Genomic DNA, 17,365 nt, shown 5'->3' on the forward strand with positions numbered 1-17,365 from the left:
TGGGCTCTGGCTATTACCATATGTTCTTAGTGTTTGCAATGTAATTGGTACAAGGCTTCCAAGGGTTTGATCATCACTCCTGCACACCTAAAGCCTGCAGATCCAGGTTGACTTTATTGAATTAACCCAATGCCAAACTTACAAGTATGTAGGAAGCAATGTTTTGCAGCTTCTCAGCCTCGTCAGAACTGATTTGCCTCCAGGCGCAGGTCATCTATTCAATTTCCAGATGGACTGTGATCTTTTCATCGTATTTTGAGATGTATGGGAACAGGGATCAGGAAGAGAAGAAAAGGGCCCGTCCCTGCAACCAGAAACTTAATAATAGACCCGACATCCGAAAGAAGCTGCAGAAGGCTGAAGGCTTTGAGGGCATGAGCCTCAGCCAGTTAAAAGCTATAGCAGACCAGGTATGTGGAAATAGAGAAGTGGAAGAGAAAAGAGAGAAGCAAGTAGACATATGAAGGAGAAAGTGACTGTTAGCCGCCGCTCTCGAGGACACTCGGACGGGAAGGAGCCAAGACAATGGCAGACCGCGAAGAGGAGGGGGAACAAGACCCCCCCTTGGGAAAGAATCAGTGTGCGTACTGCAAAAATGAAGGCCATTGGAAGAGAGACTGTGAAGAATGGCAAAAGAAATACGGGAGCCCTGCAGTGAATACTAACGACAAAAATGGACCTGCACCGACACAAAGGGGCCGAGGAGGAAGGAGATCGGACAACCCCCACTGGCAGATGGCGGGGGAGGCGACAAGGAGCATACAGCCTGAAGAGACCGGGAGGGAAGAATCCCCACTGACCCTCTGGTGGAAATCCACGAGGGAACACAACAAAATCAGAGGCCAACGATCTGTCATGACTGCACTAATCGGCCCCCCGACGAAAGAGACTGTTTCTATAGTGGGTGCCTCAGGTCAGGTACTCACTGCCCCTCTGCAGAAAGAATGAACTATACAAGTAGGCGGGACCATGGTATCCCTTATCGGACGGGACCTGCTGTGTAAACTACAGACCACATTGAGATTTCAACCAACAGGGGAAGTTAAAGCCTCCTTCGGGGACCATCCAGTGATACTCATCTGCCCCCTCAGGGAGAAATGGAGATTACTTCCTCAACCAGCCAATACCCAGAAGACACCCCATCATCGACAGAGACGGGATTTGTCCTGGAGGATTAGTCGTGAACGCCCCCAGTCTGGATCGAACTAAAGCAAGGTGCCCAAATAGTTAACCAAACCCAATACCCCGTGCCATATGCCGCCAGATGCAGTAATCGGATCAGACACACCTGAAACAACCAGATCTGAGTGGAACACGCCTCTGTTGCCGGGAAAGAAACCAGATTCCACAGAATACAGTTAAGTTCAGGACCTGCAGAAGGTCAACAGCCAGATCATGGACCTGGTGGCCCTGGTCCCAACCCGTATTCCATCATGGCCCAAATCCCAGCAAGAACCGTGCAGGATTTGAGGAAAGTAAATACTCAAGTGGCAGATTTGGTAGCACTTGTGCCAAATCCATATTCAATCCTGGCTCAAGTTTCTTCTAGTTCCAAATGGTACAGTGTCATTGATCTCAAAGATGCTTTCTTCTCCGTTCCTGTAGCGGAGGAATGTCAGAAAATTTTTGCCTTCACGTGGGAGAATGCCCATACTGGAATAAAGCAACAGTATACATGGACTCATTTACCTCAAGGATTCAAGCATTCACCTACTCTGTTTGGTGAACTACTGGCAAAAGACTTAAAGATGTATCAGGTCATGTATGGGCCAGTCATACAATATGTGGATGACCTTTTGTTGTTTAGAGAAACTTATCTTGAATGTGCAGCATCCACCCACCATTTGTTAAAAACTTTGTACTCGAAAGGGTACCGTGCAAGCAAAAAGAAAGCGCAAATCTGTGAATTGAAAATAGAGTATTTGGGCTTTCGAATATGTGAGGGCACTCGTCGCCTTGGAATCTCTCGTACAAGCTCTATAAGAGATCAACCTGTACCTACCTGCAAGAAAGAACTTCGTGCATTCCTAGGAGCCGCAGGATACTGTAGACTTTGGATTGCTAACTATGCAATTTTAGCCCAACCATTATATGATAAACTACGAGGAAAAGAATCGGAATCTCATCCCTTCCAGTGGGAGGGACATGAACTAGCAAGTCTGCATCAACTGAAAGAAGCCTTGATCTCACCCCCTGCTCTAGGATTACCTGATGTAATGAAACCCTACCATTTGTTCATAGATGAGAAAAAAGGCATAGCCATTGGGGTATTGATTCAAACTTTAGGATCATGGGAACGACCTGTTGCATATTTGTCAAAAGGAATGGACAATGTTTTTAAAGGATGGCCTGGTTGCCTTCGAAGCATTGCTGCTGCATGTTTACTGATATCTGAAGCTGTTAAATTAACATTTGGACAAACTCTGCAAGTGACAACTCCTCATACTATTCAAGGACTACTTGAAACTCATGGACCAAAATGGATGACTAATTCACGTCTCATCAAGTATCAAAGCCCTACTGTGTGAAACACCTGAAATTCAAATACAAGACAGCAAAAACTTGAATCCGGCTACTCTTATGCCGGTACCTGAACCAGTTGCCCATGACTGTGAAGAAGTCATGACTACAATACATAGTAGGCCAGTCCTGAGAGATCAACCCTGGCAAGGAGCTTGGACTTTATTCACTGATGGGAGTAGCCAAATCATTCATGAGATCCATTCTGCTGGATATGCTGTAGTATCCGAAGATGAAATCATTGAGGCTCAACCTCTTCCCCCAGGAACATCTGCACAAAAAGCTGAACTACCAGGAAATCAAATCCTATTGTCAAGGAAATCAAAGAGCAGATAAAGCAGCAAAAGAAGTAACTCAAGAATATTTTCAAACAACAATATACTACAGAAGAGAATGAATTGGCACAATATGAAAATTTCCATCAACAAAACGGATGGTGGATTATACAAGATGGGCGAATATGGATACCTGAAACTATTGCTTGGACAATAGTTAAAGAAGCACATGATTATACACACCTTGGTCGTGATTTATTGGCAAGATTACTGGAAAAGACATATTATATCAATCGAATCACTCAATTGACTAAACATGCAATTAATCAATGTATCACATGTGCACAGAACAATCCTCGAAATGGACCTGGTCCTGCTCCTGGGCATATCCTTCGAGGAACTATACCTTTTCAAGTTTGTCAAGTTTGGCACCTACATTGTACTTGGAGACCACCAAGTAGTGGATCAGTTGAAGTCAAATGGCCAGATATTCTACCATTAGCTTTGTTGCACATTCGATGTACTCAAAGAAAATCTGGTCTAACACTGTATGAAATGATGTATGCCAGACCACCACCACTTCCATCATTTCCTGAATCGCTACAAATCCAAGGAGAAATGTTACTCAGTAAACAATTAAAGGGATTACATGATACAGTAATGGCAATTCGTACCTATACATGTGAAACTGAACCACTGATTCTAATTACACCAACTCATAAATTTCACATTGAAGATTCTGTATGGGTAAAAGAATGGGATGACTCTGATTGTCTCAAACCTCGATGGAAAGGACCATATACCATACTGTTGACAATTCCTACTGCTGTTAAAGTTTCTGGTTGTCCATCATGGATTCATTGGACCCGAATTAAACCTGCTTCCAATACCTGGCGGGTTTCCAAAACTGGAGAACAACAACTAAAATTCACCAGAAATATACCAAAAGCTGAAGCTGAGTAACTACTGCAATTAACATTGATAAAACATAACATCTGAAGAACAAAAATAATGTGTTTATTTCTTTTCCTTCTTTGCAGGCATAATAATACATGCTTTCGCTCTTAAACTCTGGGCAAAACAAAATACCAAGATTATGACTGCAGTGTACCAGAATAGATTGGTTTTAGATTACCCTCTGGCCCAGGAAGGAGGGTTTGTGGAACATTTAACCTCTCCAATTGTTGTTTACAGGTAAATGACCAAAGCAAGGTTATCCAAGACATCACTGATCGCATGGTCGAGATGGCTCACGTCCCTGACCAGCAGTGGAATAGTGCTTGGGACTGGACCAATGGATTCCGTGGTTGGTTTTCCATGATCGGTGGATTTAAGAGCTTGTTTGTTATCCTAGCCAGTTTAATTCTGTTTTGTCTTTTAAGACCCTGTATTATTCCTTTCTTGCTCAAATCACCTTCGTCGGATGATGGAGGACATTGCTTAACGAAAAAAAAACCACGCAGCTCCTGTCACTGTACATGTATTCCTCTGAGCCTATAGAACCTGTTTAACCATCCTGATGTTTTATCCTGGGCCATCTTCCCATACATGACAAGTTCGGGCTACAAAGGGGGGTGGAGCCAATAGGGCACATCCGTCTCAAACCCGTGAAGAAACCATCAGACTGTTTGGGAAATTAGGGCCCTCTGAGAACTGAAATTGCTAATTTTTCTTGTTTCTGTTTCTTTCAGCTCCACAGCTGCGTTGTGATGGTGTGATACTTTTCATAGAGAATGATAAGTATCAAAGGGGGGAATGAAGGGGTCTGAACGCTTCAACCTGACAAAGGACAACCTGAAACTCCTGCCAAACAGGACTTCATGTACCAGAATTCCCTGCTTCATGACGGGTTTACTTACAGTCTGCAATTGCCAACTCCTGACTCCATCCTTTTCACCTGGCTGCGCCATATGCATAAACTTCCTGATTTGGTGTGCCTTGCTCCCTTTCTGGCCATACTCAAGTCCAATCTAAAGACTCACATTTTTCAGGCTGGTTTTAAATCCTTAATATTTCTCTACAATAAATACACTTCACGTGACATTTGTCATGTATGATTATCTTGACTAATTTGTAAGTTCCATGTAGCTGGTACTGAAGGGGTCTGAACGCTTCAACCTGACAAAGGACAACCTGAAACTCCTGCCAAACAGGACTTCATGTACCAGAATTCCCTGCTTCATGACGGGTTTACTTACAGTCTGCAATACAGCTGTAATTAGGACATTGAGAAACTCTCTGTCAGCACATTTTCATTTTTTGGCTTCGCTGTTCTTATTCTCTGATAAGCTTTCATTGTAACCTAGAATAGAACAATGGATGTATTATGTGAAGGGCTGTATTACTATAGACTCGTGAATTCCTTTCCAGAACTGCAAGTCCCAGCAGCCTCTCCTGCAGAAGCTTCACGAAGGTTCCAGGTTGTCTAAGGAGGGGGTCAGTAGCCCCTCAGCTGGGATATGCTTGCTCAGCAAGGCGTAGAACGCATGTGTATAAGATAAGAAATGTAGAATGTATAAAAGCCAGCTCCTGAAGGGGAGGGGCACGCAGTTTCTGAGCCATTGTTCTCAGCTGTGTCTTGCATATGCAATAAAAGTCTTTCTTTACGGAACAGTTTCTGGGGCCTATTTTCTGACGGTAACAGTACTGTTTTTTAAATAGTGCTGTATATGTCTAATACTTTAAGAAGTAATTTCACTTGGTAATACCTTTTTAAAATTGAGAAAGAGTCCCCTTATGTTTCAAAAATCACAGAAAAGGTGAGTAAAACTAGCCCACCCTGAAATAGAATAAAGAACCAGAAGCTATGTTTCTGGTAATACTGGTTAAATCTAATATTCCCTAAATCTGCAGGAAAGCAAACAAAAGTAAACGTAAACCATTTTTACATCATGACCTGGAAACAAGCACCTGCCCACCCTTCCTCCATCTAAATCCCTTCCTCTGTGTGTGCATGTATATGTTGTTACTCCTGTGACTGGCTAATGACGAAGTAAATACCGCCTCAGCCGCCATTAGCTGAAAGAAACAAGGCTGTATGCGAGCCAGGCTGTACGCGCCCTGTTTTGGCGGGAAAGGAGGCGCCAGTGGCGCAGAACGGACAGTTGGTGAAAGCCTGGCAGTGTGGAACGACACATGCGCAGAGCGCACTCGGTCCTGGCGTCTGCGGAGCTGCAGCGCAGGCGCCGGGGGGAGGAGAATGCAGGGGTGGCAGCACCCACGCGTAGGGCTGCCAGTGGCGGGAGGGAGAAGAACATGGCCGCGGCTGTCCTCTGCAATGTATGCTTCCAGCAGCCCAGGCGGGAGATGGGCAGGTTTGTGCTGACCAACTGTGGGCACGTACTGTGTGAGCGCTGTCTCCGGAAAGGTAAAGTAGCCTCTTCTCTTGGTTGTCCCGCCTGGGCGTGCTCCCAGCTGGGACTCCTCCCTCCCGCTCTTTAGCACCTGATCACTCTTTCCTGATACTGGTCTATGGGAGCTTGTAGGTTTTCTCAAGTCAGGCGGAAGTTATCTAGTCTTGGCGAGCAGTCTTGTGGCCACTATTGGATCCTCTCGGAAAGTGATTGTTGGTTGTGATACCTTGTGGTTGCATTAACCCGAGAGGCATATCTGAAGAAGGGAGCTATATTATTTTGACAGGCCATGTTAAACTACAGCATCTTTGACTTGTCCCTAGGGCTTTATGCAGTAGGCATTTTACCCATAAACAGAAGGCTTGGTTTGCTAAGGGTTTTATCCTATTCTGTGTCTATGGGAAAAAAATATCTCCAAATGGGAGAAAACCTTACCCCATAGGTTAGCCCACTGCAAGGGATTGCAATCCACGAATAATCTGATACTTAGCAATACTGATGCCTTGTGAGAGTTTGCCTGTATTTATGTTATCCTGTATATATGTATATATATAAAATTAATTTCTATCGGGTACATAAAATGAAGAGTTTTTCAAGCCATATTGGTCCTGTAGAAAATTGAAGTCTTGCTAGGTTGTATACTTTTAAAAGAGTGCCAAAAAGATGCTGAGGTATGTGAGCTTTTGAGCCTTCATGGGTTGTGCATCTTGAAAGTTGAAAAAGATCCTGTTATAAAGTATTCTGTGACATTTGGAATAACAAGTTTCCACATTTTAGAGAGAGAAAAAAATGTTATTTATAAGCTATTTTTTATACATGTGCTTATTAATGAAAATATTTTGAAATGACGAATCCCTCTGAAGACTGAGATTGTGACACCCTATTGATGCCTTTAAAAGGAAATAGGATAGGAAAGGTGACTGGCCAACAATAAGGGGAACACAGAATATTGCAGTTTCAAAATTATCTAGATATATTTTAAAATACATTACATCAAATTGGTATCTGATCAAATTGACTTTTAAACTATTGATGTTCCCTCATTTGTGGGTTTTCACTAGTGAAAGTTTCATATTTCCATAAGCAGTAACCATGCTAAATGAATAGCAGCTAGAAATGCTCAGGGCTCTTTAGCATCTGGCATGTGACTAAATGCAGAAAAGATTACATTAGCAGAATCGTAACATCACATAACCTGGATTCTGTCAGGTAGCACAGTGATTTGATGACATCTCAGAATGTGTCACATTCATGGCACTGTGATAAACCTATTGTGACACATCATGTGCTAGTTGCTATGAAGCCCTGAGCCTTTTTAATTTTTCTTCATTTAGTAAGTGCTGTATTGGGGAATACAAAACTGTCAATAGTGTTGGTAAGTAGAATGTACCTTTAAAACAATGCACTTCATTTAATCTGCTAGTTTTATATGTTTGCTTTGATTTATTTCAGAATCTAATTGCTTTTATCCTATCCCCACATTTAGTTTTATTAAATCTTGCACTCCTCTTCATGATAGTTATGTATTGGAGAGTAGAACTGACTATGTTCTAGAACTTAACATAGAACATGATGGCAGATAAAGAACATACAACCCATCCAGTCTGTCTGTCTACATCTCCTGCTCAATTTTATAGTCCCTTCCTCTTCCTCAGAGCTCCTTTGACAGGCTTCCATATTCCTAAGGTAGTATTTTGTTTGTGTTTGATATTCTAATTGCTGTGTTATGTTGTTTTGTGACAACTTTTATTTTTGGTTTATGTTATTTGTTGAAATTGATTTAATATTCTAAGTTTTACTTTTGTAACCCATTTTGGAAAATGTTTAAGAAATAATAAAAATAAAATGAAAAGAGGAGAGGAGAGGCATTGATTTGAAAGTACTGCAGAACTTCACCATTTCCCTGGTAATAAGCCAAACTCTGAAAATATGAATTTAGAATTGTCATAAGATTTTTCAGTTGATGGTGTTCTGGTATGTTGTGTGGTCCATTAGATATCAAGATGGACTAGAAATATTGCAGTAGTTTTTAGATTTAAGTACACCACTTTCTCACATGTGCTATCTGAAGGACAGTGAGGGAGGGAATTGCAAGTGTCAAATTTTATTATTTGATTAACATTAAACTTTGAGAGAAATCTGGTGGAAGTTTTGGGGTATGCTATACAAACAATTCCTTACCCCCCCCCCCCTCTTCAGAAGAAGCTTCCTGGTTTCCCTTGTTTCATGTTTGGTTGACAGAAGAAATGACTATTGTCCCAATATTTCACTCCTGTTACCTAGCATTTCAATTACAGATAAAAATATCACCCCTTTTCCTAAATATCCTGCTAAGATCTTTTAAATGTATGCATGTACATTAAAAAGGCCTTTACAATGAAAGTTCAAGTAGTAAAAAGACAGTATATAATACATTATTTATACTTTTGAAGATTGGTGACATTGTCCTGCAGTTGGTATTATGTGTTGCTGGGTTCATTTTCAGGTTCATGGTTCTTTGCTTGGTCAAGTAGGCAATGTTGCTGAAGTAGCATTCCTAAGGGAAGATAGAGAGACATTCTTCACTTTTAGGGCACCTGTGCCTATTAAAGTGCAGCATATCTCCCAGGGTATTGTGGCACTGTGTTTACAGAACTCTCAGGAAAATCACCCTTTAGGGCTGCAGGACTGATTCTGGAAGAGTCTCTTCCTTGAAAAGTATTCACACAGCCAATGGCTGCACAAGCAGCATGCTGAGGCTTTATTTAAAATCCAGTTTATTTTTACAGTATAACCCAGGGTTACTAATTGAGATGGTTCCTTCCTGCACACCTTGCCCCCTCCCCGAGTAGAGGTAGCTGATCTGAGCTTTTTGTTTTGTTCTGAGCATACTTCAGTTTTTGGAGAGTCTCTTGCGGAGAGCTCGTGATCGGGAAGGATGTTCAATATGCAGCCCTATTGGTACGAGCTCCTTATTGAGCATCTGTAAGCTCCAGGGAGGATTATGCCAACCATCTTATCTGGATCTGTCCTCATTTTTGTGGCATGCAACGAACAATTCTTTAGTGAGAACCAGGAGTTTTCACTAGTTCAGAGATTGAGACCTCAGTTATTGAGAACTGAATGCCTGATTCTGAGAGTGAATAGCATGGGAATTTTAGCACCCTGTGGTGCTTTGATTGTTCAGGATTTGAATGTCTTGAAGTGAAGATATTGTCGTTCTTGTCTATTCATGTCCATATAGTTGAATTAGACTCAAAAGAAATTGTCCCAGTGTTTTTTGAAGTGTGCGAGCATGTGAAGTGTAGTGGAACCATTGAGAAGGAAAACACTTAGGACCTACCGCCTATGAAGTCCTGCAAGCTTTATGAAAGATAGAGGTATACAAGTTACATAGCACTTCTCTTCTACAAATTTTTCCATTTCTTTCAAAAATCAAAATGGATCCATGGATCTCCCAGAAAATGTTTGTTTGTTTTTTTTTAAACTCATAGGGTAGATGTTCAAATCATAGCCATTTATCTAAGTTAGGCAGATAGACTTATCTTCCTAATTTAGATGGGATATTCAGCTGCATGGCTATGCAGCTGAATATCCCCAGATAAATCACTACTTAGCCGGCTAAGTCCTATCCATCTAAGTTTAGACATGGTATTGAGCAGGTCTGACCTAGATGGATAACTTATCTGGCTAATTACTGCTGCCCTTTTACGCTTACTGCCAACCCACAATTTATCTGGCTACAAACTTAGCTGGATAGGTCACTTTTCAGTTATCCATCTAAATGGCTTTTGAATATTGATGTCTAGATTTCTGCATCTCCACCTTAATAATGATTTATGGACTCTTCCTCCATGAACTTGTCCAAATCATTTTTAAACACAGGCACACTAGTAGCTTTCACCACATCATTTGGCAGTAAATTCCAGAGCTTAATTATGTGTTGATTAAAAATACATTTAAAACTAATAAGAGAAAATATATTACCTTGTGTGTCCCCTAGTCTCTAAGTTTTTAAGGAATAAACAACTGATTAACGTTTACTCGTTTCATTCTACTCATTATTTTATAAACCTCTTTCATCTCCCCCTCAACCTTCTCTTCTCTAAGCTGAAGAGTTTTAACCTCTTTAGTCTTTCCTTACAGGGAAATTGTTCCATCCCCTTTATCATTTTGGTCACCCTTCTCTGTAACTTTTCTAATTCTGCTGCTATTTGAGACATGACCAGAACTGTTCAAAATACTAAAGATGAGGTCATACCATGGAGTGATACGGAGGCATTATGATATTCTCTGTTTTATTCTCCATTCCTTTCCTAATAATCTCTGGCATTCTATTTTGCTTTCTTGGCTGCTGCTGCACACTGAGCAGAAGATTTCAACATATTTTCACATAGATAAGCAGCTGAATTAGCCATGCTGTCTGGGTACGTCTTCCATGCCACTAGGTGGCGGAGCTCTCTAAGATTAGTAAAGTCTTTCAGCTAGGCACTCCCTCTTGTATCTTCCCGCATTTGCCTAGGGCTCGTCGGTCCATTTTTTTCCGATCGCACGCAGAGCTCTGTCTTCTCAGACTTTTTCAAGTTTGTGAGGTAAAAAAAAACAACTTCAAAATCACAAGAAAAGGCTTTAATAACATCATGCCTTGACCAGGATTTAAATTCTGCACCTGTGGAAAAATTATGTTGGTAACTGATGGACATAAGTCTTGTTACCTCTGCCTAGGTCCTGAACATGACCAGGCAAGCTGCGGGGACTGCGGCCATATGTCCCCAAGAGCGCAGCGCCAGTGCGCTGCTAGAATTCAACAACTAAAAGCAGCACCATCGAGCTCTTATGCCCCTTCAGAGGCCTCAACAAGATCTTCCCCAGGCCCAAAACGTAAGAAGTCCCCCTCTCATCGAAAGGCCTCTTCTGTGGAACTCCCTCCCCCCCCCCCCCAGGGTAAATACCCACTGCCGATGCCCCGTCAAGAATCTGCGCATGGCGTGGGGAATGCGTTGGAAACATCGCGGCTGCATCGACGCCATCAGCTCAGTGACGCACTGAACAACATCAGTCTGGATCGCATTCAAAGCATCGACGCATTGAAAAGATGGCGTTGCAACTACGTCGAGTCGACGCAGTCTCTCAGGGCCTGATGCAGCTGAAGCCAAAAAAGCACACAACAGGCCATGAAAGACCCAGGGAGCCATCACCACTCCTAGTGGTGGACTCTGATCAGGATGTCTCTCCGCCACGATTCTCAAGCAGCTGATCATCTTCGGAGCAACTTTCAGAACCATCGCCACTGTCTTTACGCCATACTGCTGTTGGCCTACACCTTCATAAGGTTGTCTCACCTTCACCAATCATAGTACAGCCTAGGAGCCCGAGTACAACTTCAGCTCCAGCTGCCCCACCGCCTTACCCGCATTACCTTCCACACCGTCTACTTCAGGATTAGCTTCACAAGCTATTTCCCAGATAACAAGTATATTATCACAATTTCTGCAGTCAGTAGAACAAAGGCATCCGCTCCCACCGCCTGTTCCATCGGAGACGCCACAGGTTCCGGAGGACCCCTCTATCCCTGGACCATCACCAAAAGTCCAGCCACAGAGACCTTCAACACCTATGGAAGATTTTTTTAGACACATCTTCCTCAGAAGACTCATCCAGGGTTACCCATCAGACCCAGCTGAGGTCCCGCCCGAACCTGCCTCTCCACCAGAAGACCTTACTTATTCCCAGTTCTTAGAAAAAGTAGGTCTACTGCTCAACGTAGAGACGAAACTCCAAGACCCCGTCAGGAAATGTTGGGGATCTTAAAGATTTTTGACACTCCCATGGACCCATAGCACTTCCTCAACACCAGGTGCTGAATACAGTGATGGAGAAAGCATGGGACACCCCTCTCTCTACTTCACCAACGTCAAGAAAAACAGACCTCATGTATCACATGAGGGACTCCCCCCCCCCCCCCCCCCCCCCTTTACTCCTCAGTTCAGCTACCACATCAATCTGTAGTAGTAGAATCTGCGATGCAAAAAGCGAAAAAATCCAGGCTGCACCCGAACACTCCTCCATCCCTCGATGATTTCGCAAAGAGATCATACCAATCCAGCATGCTTAATGCGAAGATCCAAAACCATCAGTTTTTAATCGCACAATACCTCTTTGAAAACCTGCAAGCTCTGAAACCTCATCTGATGCAAGGATCCTCAGACTCCAGCCTACCCATAGAATACCATAATATGGAAGAAGGTGTCGGACACCACCTGCGCTCCATCTATGAGGGGTTTGAGATTTCTTCTAAGACTTTGGTGAATTCGATAGCAGCCAGAAGATTGGCGTGGCTCAGGTCAAGCACCATCAGGGATGACGTCCATGATAAGCTAGCCAATCTGCCATGTCGACCTGATAACCTATTTGGTGACAAGTTCACCGAAACAATCACCATGCTTAAAGAGCAAAAGACCGCAGTGTTATCTCTAACGTCTCCCCATCAGCCTATGAAATCTAGGTGACAATACTCAACTTACTGAAAGCCTAACTATTATAGAACTTACAAGCCATACACCTATTATAGACCTCCACCTTACCAGCCGGCCAGACAGCAACCTTACCAATCACAAGGTATGCGACAGGCCCATCCACCAGCAGATTCCCAGCCCTCAAAGACCCAGCAGGGTTTTTAGAGCTAATTTCGCCACCGGCTCAGACATCGGTAGTAGGGGGCAGGTTATCTAGATTCCTCCCAGCCTGGTCCAATATCACGTCTGATCAATGGGACCTGACGATAATAAAGGAAGGTTACTTTCTCCACTTTACATCCTTCCTGACCCTACCACATTTAGTTCCCCAGAAACATCAAACAGCACACCGGGGCCCTCTCGTTTGGGAAATCAAGATGCTCCTTCAACAAAAGTGCATTCAGGAACTACCTCCTTCGAAACCTCATCTCTGGTTCTATTCACAATACTTCCTTATTCCCAAGGAGTCAGGAGGCCTATGTCCAATCCTGGACCTACGTGTGCTCAACAAGTACATCCACAAGGAGAAATTCAAGATGAATCCTCTCAGGTCCATTCTTCCCTTCCTTTAACCCAACGATTGGATGTGTTTACTGGACTTGAAGGATGCATATGCCCACATACCAATGCATCCCAATTCCTGGTGTTACCTCTGCTTCCAAATGGACAACAAATACTTCCAGTACAAAGTACTTCCATTTGGCCTCTCCTCTGCCCCCAGAGTATTTACCAAATGTCTAGCAGTAGCGGTGGCACACCTCCGTCGTACGGGGGTGCAAATATTTCCTTACTTGGACAACTGGCTTCTAGTAGCACCCAACCAGTCTCCTACGAACCAATCTACTTCACACCATTTCTTGCCTCGACAATCTGGGTCTCCTTATCAAATATGAAAAGTCAAACCTACATGCAACACAAACATTACAGTTTATTGGAGCCTATATAGACACCATTCAAGACAAGGCCTTTCTCCCGCACCCGCAAGCACTAGCTCTCTGCACGCTGTCTTCAGTCCTTCTGCACACCATGACTGTTCCAGCTCATCAAATCATGACCATTCTGGGACACATGGCAGCATCTATCTTTGTAGTCCCACACACATGTCTACACATGCGTCGCTTACAATGGGGCCTCAAACATCAATGGACTCAGTTCCTTCTTCCACTGTCGAACCCCATCACAAAAAACGGTCAGTATGAAAAGAGACCTACAATGGTGGCTACTCCCATTATCACTAATGATGGGATCACCTTTACGACCCCCTCGTCATCAGATAATACTAATCACAGATGCCTCTTCCAAAGGCTGGGGAGCTCACCTGGACCACCTTCAAACTCAGGGATTATGGTTCACGAAGGAAAGCAATCAACATATAAATCTTCTGGATCTTCGAGCGATATGAAATGCCCTTTGAGCCTTCGAAGAATCTCTGTAAGGGAAGACAGTAATGATTTATGCAGACAACCAAGTCACAATGTTTTACATAAAGAAGGAGGGTCAGGTTCTTGGGACCTCTGCAGAGAAACCGTCCAGATCCTGGAATGGGCTCACAGCAGGTCTATCTCCCTACAAGCAACTTATTTACCCAGAATCAGCAATTCCAGAGCAGACAAACTGAGCAGAATATTTCACCCCCACGAATGGGAACTACGTCCGGAGACAGCGCATTGCCTTTTCTCCATTTGGGGTCTTCCCTGCATTGATCTGTTTGTGACAGAACGCAACAGGAAAGTCAAGAAATTTTGCTCAGTGTATCCAAGCCTACACTGGTTGGCTCAGGATGTGTCCCTCATAAACTGGTCTCGGGGTCTTCTGTATGCGTTCCCTCCGATACCACTCATATCTCGCACAGTCCAAAGATGCATCGAAGACCAAGTGCATTTGATTCTCATCGCGCCAGCGTGGCCAAGACAACCGTGGTACAGCTACTTGATACAACTATCAATACACAACCCAATTCCTCTGGGCAACAGCTCTTAGCTACTTACCCAGGAGAACGGATCCCTATTTCATCCTCTTCATTCCTCCCTGCACCTCACGGCATGGAGATTGAAAGGCTCATGTTCCACAACTTAAACATTGCTCCTTCTCTCCAGGACATTTTAGTTTCCTCAAGAAAATCATCGACCAGACTCAACTTCCAAAGAAAGTGGTCCCGCTACGCTTCCTGGTGCTCAACTGCAGGTATGGACCTGCTCACCTGCCCACAAGAACATCTTCTGACCTACCTCCATCTACTCTACACAGAAGGCCCAGCTACGGCCTCCCTCAGAGTGCATTTAAGTGCCATAGCAGCTTACCATAGTCCCCTAAATGGCGAACCTACATCATGTAATTCTCTCGTATCCAGATTCATGAAAGGGGTCTTGTGCTTACGTCCCCCGACAAGAAAACCACCAGTGCCCTGGGATATCAATATCATCCTCGAGCAACTCATGCTACCGCCTTTTGAACCATTGGACACTTGTCATCTACGAAATCTCTCTTGGAAAGTACTCTTCTTGACTGCCCTCACATCAGCAAAGCGGGTTAGTGAGCTTCAAGCCTTGGTTCACTATTTTTTATTTATTTTATTTATTTATTTAAATCTTTTTCTATACCGTCGTTAAGGTGGGTACCGTCGCAACGGTTTACAGTAAGGCACAAAAGTAATGCTATTAAAATCTATCAGTTTACACAGGTGCCATTAGTTCGGTAACATAGTTTTTAATCAATGTTAGTTGTTAAATGAGTGAGAACACTATCATGTCCAGGTCAAATCTATAGCAGTTTTGAGTCTAGGACTCATTCTATAAATGTAACTTATCCTTAGTGATGAATTCTATTAAAACATACACCCTTAGTGATTCCTGTTTGTGTGGGTGTTTCGTGTCTTGCACTCCCCTGTTTTGAACCTTGCATTTCCCTGGATTCTATTCTCCCTTCTCTTTCTGAAAGGCTTGTTTAAATAGCCAAGTTTTTAGATTTTTTTCTAAATGTTTTGTTTTCTCTTTGTAGTCTTAATTCCAAGGGCATGGAGTTCCATAGTATGGGTCCCGCTAAGGATAACGCCCTATCTCTTATCTGGGTTAGTCTTGCTGTTTTGACTGATGGTATGGTTAGAAGTGCTTTGTTGGCTGATCTTAGATTTCTGTTGGGGATGTGTATGCGGAGGGGTGTGTTAAGCCAGTCTGTGTTTTCGTTGTGTATTAATTTGTGTATGGTGCATAGTGTTTTGTACTGTATTCTTTGTTCAATGGGTAGCCAGTGCAACTCAGCCAGTGTTTCTGTAATGTGGTCTCTTTTCCTTTTTTCCAGTTAATACTCTTGCTGCCGTGTTCTGCAATATTTGTAGTGGACTTATCTACAATTTTACCATGACAAAGTGACGTTGCGCGCACACACCCAAGTTTTCTACCAAAGGTGGTTTACAGTTTTCACATTAACCAAACCATCAATTTACCCACTTTTTATCCGAAACCTCACACTCTAGATTGTAAGCGTGCGCTTGCCTATTACAAACAGCACACCCATTCGCCCAACAGACCCTCACAACTCTTTCTCTCCTTCAACCCAAACTTGCCAGGATATCCAGTGACACAAAGAACTTTATCTTTCTGGATATCCAACTGTATACAATTATGCTATCAAAAGCATTCAGAACATCTATCTGCGACACCAAAAGCGCATCAAGTTCGTGCAATGGCTGCTTCAGTTGCCCACCTCCATGAAGTGCCTCTCAAAGACATCTGTAAAGCGGCAACATGGTCGTCACTACATACCTTCACATCCCATTACTGTTTAGATAAACAAACGTGCAAAACATAAAATGCCTTCATAAGAACTGACCGCCTATAATTCCCGTATTGAGCAAGTCTATGCTCATGTCAATATGCTCAATACGACAGATGGGGACTCCCAGACAGCATGGCTAATTCAGCGGCTTATCTACGTGAAAAAAAGCAAGTTTGCTTACCGTAAACAGTGTTTTCCGTAGATAGCAGATGAATTAGCCATGCTGACCCGCCCGCCTCCCCGGACTGTTCCGACATGGCATACTAACCTGCTTTGATATGGATTGAGGAGCCTCAGACAAACGCAGAAAGATCCAAGAAGGAACACCTAGCTGAAAGACTTTACTAATCTTAGAGAGCTCTGCCACCTAGTGGCATGGAAGATGTACCCAGACAGCATGGCTAATTCATCTAACTATGGAAAACACTGTTTTCGTTAAGCAAACTTGCTTTTATCAACGATGCCACCTAGATCCATTGCAAATAACAAATACATAAAAACAGCAAGAATAACCCAATTATTATGCTCAAATAGTACACTATACAGAAACCTTACATTTCATAACCTTCAAAAGCTTCCTCAAAGTCTTCAGCAGTTTTTGAAAAGAACTCAGCTCATCATTCATCCATAAAGAAGAGAGTAAAAAGTTTCACGATATGGATGCTATAATAGAGAAGGCATGCCTTCTAGTTTCACCCAAGTGAGTATTCTTTACAGGTAGAACCTCTAAAAATAATTTCTCAGCAGAACATAAGTGTTGCGAAGGATGATGTGACATTAATAGTTCAGCAAAGTAGGACAGCCTTTCCATTTTTAAAGCTTTAAAGACTAGAACTAGAACTTTAAATTTGCTTCTTTGCTTGGAAGGGAGCCAATGCAATCAATATAACAGAGATGCCGCATGATCCTGACATTTTGCACCCAGCACCAGTCCAAATTTTGAAGGATT

The 17,365-nt window shown here is 43.0% G+C and overlaps 1 protein-coding gene across 1 annotated transcript in view; it reads left to right on the forward strand.

The window, feature by feature from the left end:
- The first annotated feature begins 7,498 nt into the window (after positions 1-7,498).
- RNF212 (ring finger protein 212) overlaps positions 7,499-17,365 on the forward strand; it is a 462,006-nt gene continuing 452,139 nt past the window's right edge. The window contains exon 1 of the mRNA XM_029592744.1: positions 7,499-7,523. The gene's annotated coding sequence lies outside the window, so the exon portion shown is untranslated. The remainder of the gene's footprint in view (positions 7,524-17,365) is intronic.

Source organism: Rhinatrema bivittatum, chromosome 1 (assembly GCF_901001135.1).
Source record: "Rhinatrema bivittatum chromosome 1, aRhiBiv1.1, whole genome shotgun sequence".
Lineage (NCBI taxonomy): Eukaryota > Metazoa > Chordata > Amphibia > Gymnophiona > Rhinatrematidae > Rhinatrema > Rhinatrema bivittatum.